This window comes from Perca fluviatilis, chromosome 8 (assembly GCF_010015445.1).
Source record: "Perca fluviatilis chromosome 8, GENO_Pfluv_1.0, whole genome shotgun sequence".
Classification (NCBI taxonomy): Eukaryota; Metazoa; Chordata; class Actinopteri; order Perciformes; family Percidae; genus Perca; species Perca fluviatilis.
Window position 1 is genome coordinate 11,923,020 of NC_053119.1, and position 11,360 is coordinate 11,934,379.

Consider the following 11,360-nt stretch of genomic DNA (forward strand, 5'->3'; position numbering starts at 1 on the left):
TCATGTGTTAGTATGTGGACCTAGCAGATATTATATTTATTCTATGTATATAAATAGGACTAAAATATCTCATGGATGAAACAGATTTTATAACATATGTTTTTGAAGTAGAATCCATAAATGTATATAAATACACATACAGTATACATACATGCATATACAATCGTGTATATATGTACATGTTTATATGTACATATATAGTATGATGTGAATATATTGATCAAACCAACACATCCTCATACCTAAACATTACCTAGATATTATAGGTGGCTTTCCAAAGACTCCCAAAACGGCACATGCGACCGTTCTATTTACTGCTCCAATGTAGCAGTTTAATCACGTTACCAGAATCATGTGGCCATTCTAATGTAATCTTTAATGTAATGGGCGCAGTTCCAAACAAGAAGTAAACATTGTGAAACAGAACTAGGTAACTTTAAGCAACAAAAATACTTAGTTAGGGTTAGTAAAACAGAAGGGATTGGATGAAAATTAGTCACTTTAGTTTAGTACTAAATTGAGGACGTGTTGTCACAGAAGTCATTGCGTAATGAACTAAAACTTGGCTAATTTCAATATGACAGTTGACTTTTGGTTTCACAAGTGAAAGCCCTGTGTTTGTTTGACCCATCCAACACCCCAACCTGCATCCCTACGCAGTCACCTTAACGTACTTCTTTACTTTGCTCTCACGATAATTACTACAGCCACGACAGGTCGTCACCTAGAAACGTAGGCCTAATTGTTGTCGTTATGACCTGCTTGCATAATCGACCAATACGGTCGTTTACTGGGTGAGCACGGGCTGATCAAACCCTAATTTAACAGTTTGTTTAGCACAGAAATTTTTATGAGTTATATGCACCCAGAAGCAATTCAAAACTAAGCATGTCAAGAATTAAATATGCTACATTAAATACATAAATTCAATATATCTGTGCTACAATACAGAAACGCATATGCACACACACACATACACACACACACACACACACACACACAAACACACACACACACATAAATTGAAAGGTCTACCTGTCGCCTGGCTCCGTTGCCACTTCATCTTCCGTCCTTGGACCGGTGTTGATTACCCTCAATAATCAGGTGTCAGTTCATCTGTAGACATTTAAGATGCGAACAAAACATTAACGCAACTCAATGGGGAAAAGAGGGTTTTTACGGCACTCTGAAAACACATGAAATGTCTTACTGTCCTTAACTGGCTTCCTTTCTAAACTAGAAAAAGACTAATACCCATATGATATATACATATATATATATATATATATATATATATATATATATATACATATATATATACACTATATATATATATACTATGGCCTGTATGTATATATGTATGACTATATATATATATATATATATATATATATATATATACTATATATATATATATATACATATATATATATATATGTATATATATATATATATATATATATATATATATATATATATATATATATATATATATATATATATATATATATATTAGGGAGTACGGTTCATGAAAAAACACCGAACCGCTTCCGGTTCGCTAGTCTCGGTTGAACTGTGTGTCCGCGCGGTTCGTCAGTACACTGTTAAGCTGCACTAACCTCTTACTGCCGTAGTGCCCACTTTATACACCTATGTTAAAACACTAACTGGAAATGACGAGCGGGATGGGCGTGACAAACGCAACCCATGGCAGCTGATTGGACGATCGCGTCACATGGGTCTGGCTGGTCCCTAATTTCAAAACAGACTGTCATGGCGGCTCGTTCAGAATACGATCTCATATTGTACTAAAATAGTTCACCGAAACGTGTTTCTGAAAACATTTTAAGTGAGAAATAGGCCATGCAGTTGCTGAATCTGTCTTCATTTCAGATCGACAAAGGTCAGTTTAAAAGATTTTCATCAGATTTTGAGAGGCGCCGAGCCGACCGCTCCTCAAGTGGAGTGGGGTGCCGCTGCAGGTCACGTTACCTGCAGAAATGTCAAGTGGGAGAGAGGCTGCCCAGAGCTGTAGGATGCGCCAGCGTCGTTTATAGTCTGGTGTGTGGGAACATTTTGGATTTCATGGTACCTACCTAGAAATAACAAGAACCGTACAGAACCGAAAACCGTGACCCTAAAACCGTGATACGAACCGAACCGTGGGTTTTGTGAACCGTACCACCCCTAATACATATATATATATATATATATATATATATATATATATATATTATATATATATGTGGACCCATCAGACAATGTATATATGTGTAGGTGTGTAGCAGAAAATAGACACAAGCATATCATATACAGTATTAGTACATATAGATATAGAGTATGTGTAATATGTTTTTAAGTTATTGTCAATATTCATTTATAATTTCTCTAGCAGTTAAAGTCACTGTTTATTGAGTTTATTGCTCATAGTCTCACAGTTTCCTAATTTCAGCTCAAACTACAGGTGGGATGAGAGGGAACAGGAAGCAGGAGAGAGTGGGGGTTGTTGTTTAGGTCAATTGGACTTGAAATAGAGGCAGACTTCAGCTTAGAATGGGCTCCTTCTCCCCTCAAAATATTAATGAAGCATTCATAATTCATGATTAACAGGGAGGTACACAGAGAAACTGTGATGAGCATTGTAATTATGGGATTTGTGCAACATTTGAGAGATGAGGGTGTTTGTTTTGTGTGTGTGTGTGTGTGTGTGTGTGTGTGTGTGTGTGTGTGTGTGTGTGTGTGTGTGTGTGTGTGTGTGTGTGTGTGTGTGTGTGTGTGTGTGTGTGTGTGTGTGTGTGTGCATGTGTGTGTGTGTGTGTGTGTGTGTATGCTTTGACATGCATGCAAAGTGCAATTGACTTGATCGGGAAGGTAAAAGCTGAATATCCTTGAGCTCTTGCAGAGAACCTGTGTGGAATTGCTTGCATCAATATTAATGAAGCGGATCAGTAGCAGGTTTGCATCCGATCAAAAAAGTGCATTTTTATCATACTAATCTGTGTTTATTGGTCATAACTTAGGTTCTTCGGTGTCCTTATTCTGATCCTTATCAGTGAGAGGATTAATATCAGGGAGCATGACAGAAACACGTGTTTCTCAGATGCAGATGGTGTTTTTTGCTTCTGTTCAAATCTCAGCTGTTGGCTCATATCATGGTGTTGTTAAATGAGGAGAAAGAGAACACACCTTCTGTCTATCTCACTCCCCACCCACTGACTACTGTATCTTCCTGGATGTACCCCACATCTTCTATAGCGAGAAACTCTGCTGTTGTTTTTTGTTTCTCCCTGAAAGCTGTTTCTTTGCTTCATACATAGATGAACAAGAGTCATTCAGGTCATCAAATACAGTCTGGTCTTCCTGCTGAGTCTGAAGTGTGAACAAATGAAAAAGGTGTGCATATGCATGCGAGTTTGTGCAGGATAGAGTGTGTCTGTGTGCAATGGCACATAGCGGTTTTGCAATCCATCATTGTGCTGAATGTTGCTATAGAAACTCTTTCCCTCAGCCACATGGCTACTGACACTGAGTTACATTTAATCCACACCTGAATATGTTTGCAAGTTTAAAAAGGATTATAATTTGTGTAAAATCCTTTCCAAGACTCACATGTATCGTCGAGATGCGCTAAATTGGGATTTTCTGGCACTGAAGGATCCAGGTGGCAATATTCTTACAATGAAGGTGAACTTGCCTGAAATCAAACACATTGCACAGCGTGTGTGCTTGCTTTAGTTTCACACACAGTTTGTTTCTTCAAGTGATATTTAAACTGATTTCAGAGCAACACTGCTAGCAAGCTGATGTGTGAAGAATTCAACCAACCTGTGCATGCAGCCAAACCAATGCTTAATTTTTTTCTGCAAATGTGTCCTTTTGTTCATTTGAACCAGAAAGAAAATCATTTCTGCCAGCCAGCCGCAGATGGGGCACATTACATACTCAACCAAGCTTCTTGATTAAGTTTATGTTTTTTATGTTTTGTTTCTCAGTTTCTGTCACGTATTGTATAGCAAACCAGAAATGCTCACAAAATAACTTTGAATAGAAATCATTCAAATTGCATGTTATTAAAAACTCTCCCCACACAAACGTGTGTGTGTGTGTGTGTGTGTGTGTGTGTGCCCATCTTGATAAATGAGGCAGTGTCTAAGCAACATGAGCCGACGCTCTCGCTACATTCAATACCTCAGACTTCATCTGTTGTCCCACCGGCTCCATGGGAACAGGTAATCAAGTTTGGTGAGCTATTGTCTTGGAACGGCAGCTACCTGCCTGGTAATTGGAAATGAGTGAGCGTGATGCGGAAAGACTGTTGCAAGATTTTGCTTGGGTGAGAGAGACAGATGGAGAAAATGTGGTAGAGAGTGAGACAGGTTTATGAAGTCTGCGTATGTCTTCAGCCAGATTGACAGGGAGAGAGATGCTGGCATGGAACGTGCCAGTGAAAGCTTGCTGTCCCCCAGGATTCCTCTGCAGTGATGGCTATTGGTGTCTGTCTTCCCAGAGGGACCACTGCTCTGTCATCATCTTATAACACACACATGCTCACACATCTACACACACAAGAGCATATTGCCTTTCAGGTATTAGTCTGTTTTTTGAGGGATATAAAAACTCCCACAATCCTTACTGCAAACGTGCTGCTATGTATTAGTTTGTTTTTTGTGAAAAGGCCACACAACACATACAAGAACAATGGCTTGTAAGGTTCAGCCATTACTACAGTGTGGCATCCATCATTGCCCAGCACAATGACAACAAGGTTATGCCTCGAGGAGATCTGCATTTTGTCTAAACTGACACCGTAATGCTGCTGCTGCTGCCTGGGATTTAAGCATCACTCTCAGGTTGTTCATTGTTGACATTTTCAGCTCAGTAGGTGGCTTGAAATCTTTGCAGCACAACAATGTTCTTTTCAAAGCATGACATCAATCCATGTTTTTCATGTGTTTGGCGTTTGTTTGTTACATATGCATGTAGATAGAGAAAGCAAGAAAACCATGTTCAGTCAAGTACACATCTATACATACTGGGTACCACAGCATAGTTTCTAGGCTTATAAGTTGTGACTTTTGGCTTTATTAACATAAATAATTAATTTACTTATTCTTTATAGACTAGTTATAAGCCATTAATAACATTTGCAATGGCAGGATGTGAACAATTCACTCATTGGCTGATGTATATCGATCTCCAGCAAATCTTTGTTTAAGGTGAAAGAACCTATTATTGATAACTAATTAATACTTAAAACTACAGACTTAATGGTGTATTATGAAGTAAGAAACTCATCACCATTTCATAATCATTTACTCAATGTAAGCCAACACGGAAGGTGTTCTTATTAATGGTTAAATATTGATCTATAAAGCATCAATCAATGATTAATGTAGTAAACATACATTACAAAAATTATCTACCAACCTCAGGTTGTTATTAGTAATAGTTTATTACTGATGTATAAAACATTAATACATGATTATTGTAGTAAATAATCCTTTATAGAGAGCCGAAGTCATGCCCTTCTACTTCCGGCCAATGGGACCTATCTTTCGAAAAAATATGAACGAGGGTCAATGGCGAGATGATCATTTTTTTTTGATCCCGTTTGAATTGAGCCATGGATTACAAATATGATGTTCATCAATTTAAAAGATAATTTTTCAACCGAAGAAAGTCTCCGTTTATTGTTAAACTGTTGAAGTATAAGACTGTGAAAATACGTAATTAGAAAGACTACACACTTCATGAATGACGTCTCGCTGAAGCTACGATGTCTGTGTGTATCGTACCGGGGATGTAACGTTACTCTAATGAGCAGAGGATCTCGCTTGTTCTTTTGCTTATCTGCTGAAAACACTTCACTGGGTAAAAACACAGCAGTTAAGATAACGTTACATGTGTTGTGGAACAGAGCTAAGCTAGCTAGCTAGCAAGCAAGCCGAGCATCAAGCTAGGTGAGGTAGATTGTGTGAGATGGGAGATGTAGTCCACTGAGCGGTTTCACACTAAACTAAGTGGTACTACGACAAACCTACGGCTAACTGAGAATTTCTTCGGTTGAAAAATTATCTTTTAAATTCACGAACATCATATTTGTAATCCATGGCTCAATTCAAACGAGATCAAAAAATAATTTGCCTCTCCCCATTCACTACCGTTCATATTTTTTCCAAGTCAATATACTGTATTTAGAGACAAAGTTCCCCAGTATAACAAACTCAATAATAAACACTGAGAATATTCTATCATTAACCATTACATTTTGAGTTATGAATGTGCAGAGAGAGAAAATGACAGCTGGTGAGACTGCTCATCAGAGGGATTTGGCAACTCCAGAGTGTCTTCCTCCTTCCCACAGTGATCTGTCCGGCTGAGTCCCACAAACACAAAGCACTGTGTTTTGGATCAGGGCAACGCTTATTACTGAGGCACAGAGAGGGAGCGGCAGAGGGAGAGAGAAGTGGCTTAAAGGCAGAGAAAGGAGAGATTCGGGGCAAAGAGAGGGCCAGGAAAGATTGAGTGCCAGCTCTGCCTCCAGTGTCCATCTCAGATCTCTCCATCCTTCCCTTCATCCTCTCCCTCCATCCTCTCGGTCCATCCTGTCCCTCCTTCTCCTTCCCAGCAGCTGGTCAGTTTTTACCCCAGCAGAGAAAGACCTCTCTGATGGCGCAGACTGAGACATCAGTGTGTGTTCGAACTATGAACAGAGTCTCTCAACTCTCCACAAATTCACACCCGCCTTCTCCACTCTCCTCCTCTCTCCACTGTATCTTTTTCATCCTCCATCTCTTCTCCTTACCTTCTCCTGTCTCCATGCTCTTTTTTCTCATGCACCTCTCCTTCCCACTACCCTCTCTCCCTCTCTTACTACAGCTGTCACTCTTGTCTCTGGTCCCTTTGGACCAGCCTTCCAGTCCAGTTTTAATTGACTTGGAGTGACATGCAGCTGAGACGAGACGATAGGAGCAGTCCTCTTGGGGAGGTCGATGTGTACAGATATGGAGCGCCTCCAACTCCAAGTGGACTCCACATAGTCAACAGTGGCTGGCTGCATGGGAATTAGAAGCAATGGACTTTTCAAGGGAGATTTTCCTGTTGTAGAAATGAGGCCATGTACACCATATGATGTACTTTGATATGATACATGACACAAATAAAATCAGAGGAAATATCACACAGATTTAACCCAAACAAGCTACAATGTCTGTTTTTAATTGTCCTGTTTTCTCCATAGACAGTATATAACGGAGACCAGTGAAGGCTATTAGAAGCACTTTTCCGGTGATCGCTAGCTTTACTGCGCAGCTTCCAACTAAGAGCGACAACGTAAATGTGACATGAGCAACCTGTCTCAATCATTCCAAATCTTGCAGAGACGGAGTATATGTATATGTAAGGAGATAACATGGGCACAGGTTAGTTATTGCTAACTAAAATGCTAGTTAACATTAGTAATTAAACTTAACAGCTCATGTAAGTCGAAACTGCCTGCGAGCCTGTACTATACGGTAATTCCTCTACTATGTGACACAATCGTTAGCCTATTTTTACAAAAACGTTTGCTACGGAGCTATAACATGAGGTACAAGGTAATGGAGCCTTTTATACATTGTCGTGTTTCTTTAGAAATAAACAACGGACAAATAGAGTCTTTAAACGCTTCAGATGTAAAGTTATTTGCTGTCAAGTTACGTCAAAATGAATGCTAGTCAGTGGAATGCTAACGGGAGGTCATCGCTTTGTTGCATCAAAATGGCGCCATAGGAGGTTTGAGTTCTGAAGCGAAGCTTACCCCCTTGGTTTTCTCTCATTTCCCATGACATATTATTATATTATAAGAATGTTTTTCATATGTTGCATTTATTATATTTATTGAACGGATCATACAGTAGTTTCAGATAAAAGAACAAACTATTCTTACAAAGTCAAAGTGAAACATTTATTCAAAAGTAATATTTTATCTTGACATCAGGCTGAAGACTAGGGTTGGGTACTGAAACGCGGTGCCAATAGGGCATAAACGGTAGTAACGAGACCGAATAAGACCGAAAATTTCGGTGCCTCATTTCGGAGCCTGACTTACTTTTTTTCAGAATCATCGCTTCACGGGACACTACGTTACCGTTAGCTAGCAGCTGGATTAAACACAATGGTTAAAATGCTGACAGCTTACGTTAAGCGGTGTAAAGTGTGACTGTATTTCCCTGTAGAGGATTCCAACACCAGGAGCTGCCTGTGTAAACAACACAGACGGTGCATTTACTTGAAACTCGCCAGCCTTGTGGTGCATTCAAAGTTATTGGAAAATAACCTTTTCCCATCTGGTGCTTGTTTTTGTCGTTTACCAGCAATTTACTGGTGAAATAAGTCATTGTTATTAGTTATTGTTATTACATTATTAATAAATCATTTCATTTTGACCATATGGCCTTAGCAATAAACAAGCCATTCTTTAATGTCGCCAACTGTCGTTTGTGCTACTTTTTTATATTTTATATTATATACATTATAAACATATTATATATATTTCGGTTCCGGTACTGGTTCAGGCACCAGCACCGTTTTAAAAGTATCGTTTTAGCACCGGTACCGAAAAAAAAAACTATACCCAACCCTAATGAATACACACAGGCAGGTCTTCATGCGAAGAATTGCCAATAAGCACACTGTCGCTGCACTGTTACAGTAATGAGATTTGATCATCTGTGTGTACTAGGAGTTCTGCAGGTATTTAACTGCCGTAAACATAGTAGTCGCTCCTTTTCACTCGTGATACATTTTTAATTCTGGAGCCCTTGCATGGAAAGCCACAGAAACCCCAACACATCACGCAGTTGAATAATACATTCGAAGGTACTCATATGTTGAATATCTCAAGAGAGAAGAGCAGGGCAAGAGTAAATCTCCCCTAGGTCTTGTAATAAAAAAATGATTTAAGAAAAGGTAATATATGTCTTCAATACATGTGCAAAATGCATAATAATGTCATTGACCAGGCACATAACATTGATATAAAGATATTGTGGATATTGGCTTGGTGTGGTGTTGTCAACGTTTTTAAATGCTTTAACAAGTTATTTGGTGAGTAGGTTGGAGAAGGAGAATATTAACTGTGTTCACCTTTAAAATCAGCATCAAATCAAAATTAAATGGACATCAAAGCTCATGTTTCTATCCATTTAAGTTACAAGTTCACATAGTGAGCTTGACTACAACCAGAATGTTCTCATGAACCATTCTTTCAAAAAGCTATGAAAAGCACTGTAATTCGTAAGCATTCCACGTTTTGTTTTTGCTGTATTCACTACATTGACAGCCACTGTATAAAAACACGGCTGGCCGAGAAGGGAGGTGGTCTGGGTGGATGGGGGGTGGGTGTTAACACACACGACTTTCAAGCCAGAGAGCGGAGTTTTCACCCAGGAAATATATGTTTTAATCCTAACCACGATCTTTTTCCTGATCTCAACTAGTCGTTTTGGTACCTTATCTTTGTGGACAAAATTTAACCCTAAACAACCGGCAGTTCGCGGTGCTCTGTACCCGGCTCAAAGTCACCTATTTTCGGGTGACTGAACCACCAACTACCACTCATACAACGGAGGTCTGTACCCCGGGTCACGATGCTCTGTAGCAGCTGAAACAACTAGCAACTGCCGCTCGGCGTCATGGAGCTTGTAGCCAGCCACTCTAGCCGGTATCACGTGACCAGCCAGCGGTCTCCTAATTTCGTAGGATATCATACGGACCCGTTCATGAGAATGCGACGCTACAATACGAGCCAAATTGAATTCATGTTACTGGTACAAACGCAAGTTACAAATAAGGAATTTAAGGTACCCTATGGAGTTTTAGCCACTGGGGCTATGAAACCTTTTGTGGAGTGTTTTGATGAGCAGGTGCCCGTTTTGTTTGCATTTCTAGTGTTCTGGTAGCACATTTGAAGACACATACGTATGATGTGACACGGATATCTGACAATAACTACATGCTGTTCTACTGATTTACAACTGATTGTGGGTGACAAAGTGCGTAGGAATTTATTAGCAAAAAGCAGAGAAGACTACTAGCTAGCAAATATGGGCTTAAACAAAAAAGGTTTCAAAATATTTTGTACATCCACAGCAAATGACAAGTCCAGCCGCTGTGGATGTACTTGTTTCAGTTATTTCTGAGTCAATGTCCGGGCCCTGGTGGTGCCGGTATGTGCTCTTTTCTTCACAATTAGTATTCTGTGATAAGGAGATCTGCTTATTAGCTTTGTTCAAAACCGTTCCCTATCACGGAAATAGTGCACCATGTAGTGTGTTTGCCATTTTGCAGTGGTGTTTGAATTCTCCGAGATTAATTTCATTTACTATATTGTCCACTATAAAATACACACAATGCACAGCTAATTTGAGTGTACGTACGATGTACCCTACATTTAACTCCCGTATACCACAATGCAGCGCGGTCGTGTTTTCCCGGAGGAGAAGAAGAAGCAGAAGCAACCGCGACAACTGAAAAGGAAAAATGGAGCGTGATTTTGTTTCTAAACAGTGGAAATATAACAATATACAACCTTTTACTATCCTCCTGAGTGCTCGGTTTGTTTCAGGGACGTATTAGAAGTAATATTTGTTTCGGTTTGTTTACATGATGCTGGGTGCGCCCGTCTCTGTTACACATGCAATTGGCGAATCTACTGACGCAAGTCTCGCAACGATGTGTTTTCATTGTAGTGTCCGAAATCTTTTTTGGTCGTTCCCTATATAGTTCACTATTTAATAAACACTATATAGGGAAAAGTGAGTAAGTGAATGAGCTTAGAATGGTAGCTTAATGTGCACCTGCTGTTTTGTCATTTTTAACTTTTTGGAAAAAATCTGGGCTGCTTAGGTATTTTTTTAAATTGCTCCTGTCTCGCTTATCATCATTATTATTATTGACATTCAGTAGTCTTTTTTAATTCTAGGCCCATGGGAAAGCCTGTGCATTACAGTAAATCCCCTGTGGGTATAGTTCTGGTATATTAAACTATATTGATATTAATTTCTATTTGACAAGTGAAGGGTGGATTTGGCAGTTTAAATAGTTTATATTTATAGGGAGAATGGACTGAAATGTCTGGCTAAAAGACACTTTGCATCAAAGAACCTGTCAATAGGCAGAGGTGAGTGAGTCATCCAAACATTTGTTGAAACAACATTGGCCTTGAGGTGAGGCAGAATGTCAGTCCTCTAACAGTGCTCAGCAGGTGCAAGCCCAAATGGATGACCGGACAAAAATGGAGGAAGACTAAAAAAATGGAGGCTATCAGGAGGTTGCTGACATATGACCTCTGCTGTACAGTTTCAGACAGAGCCCTTTTA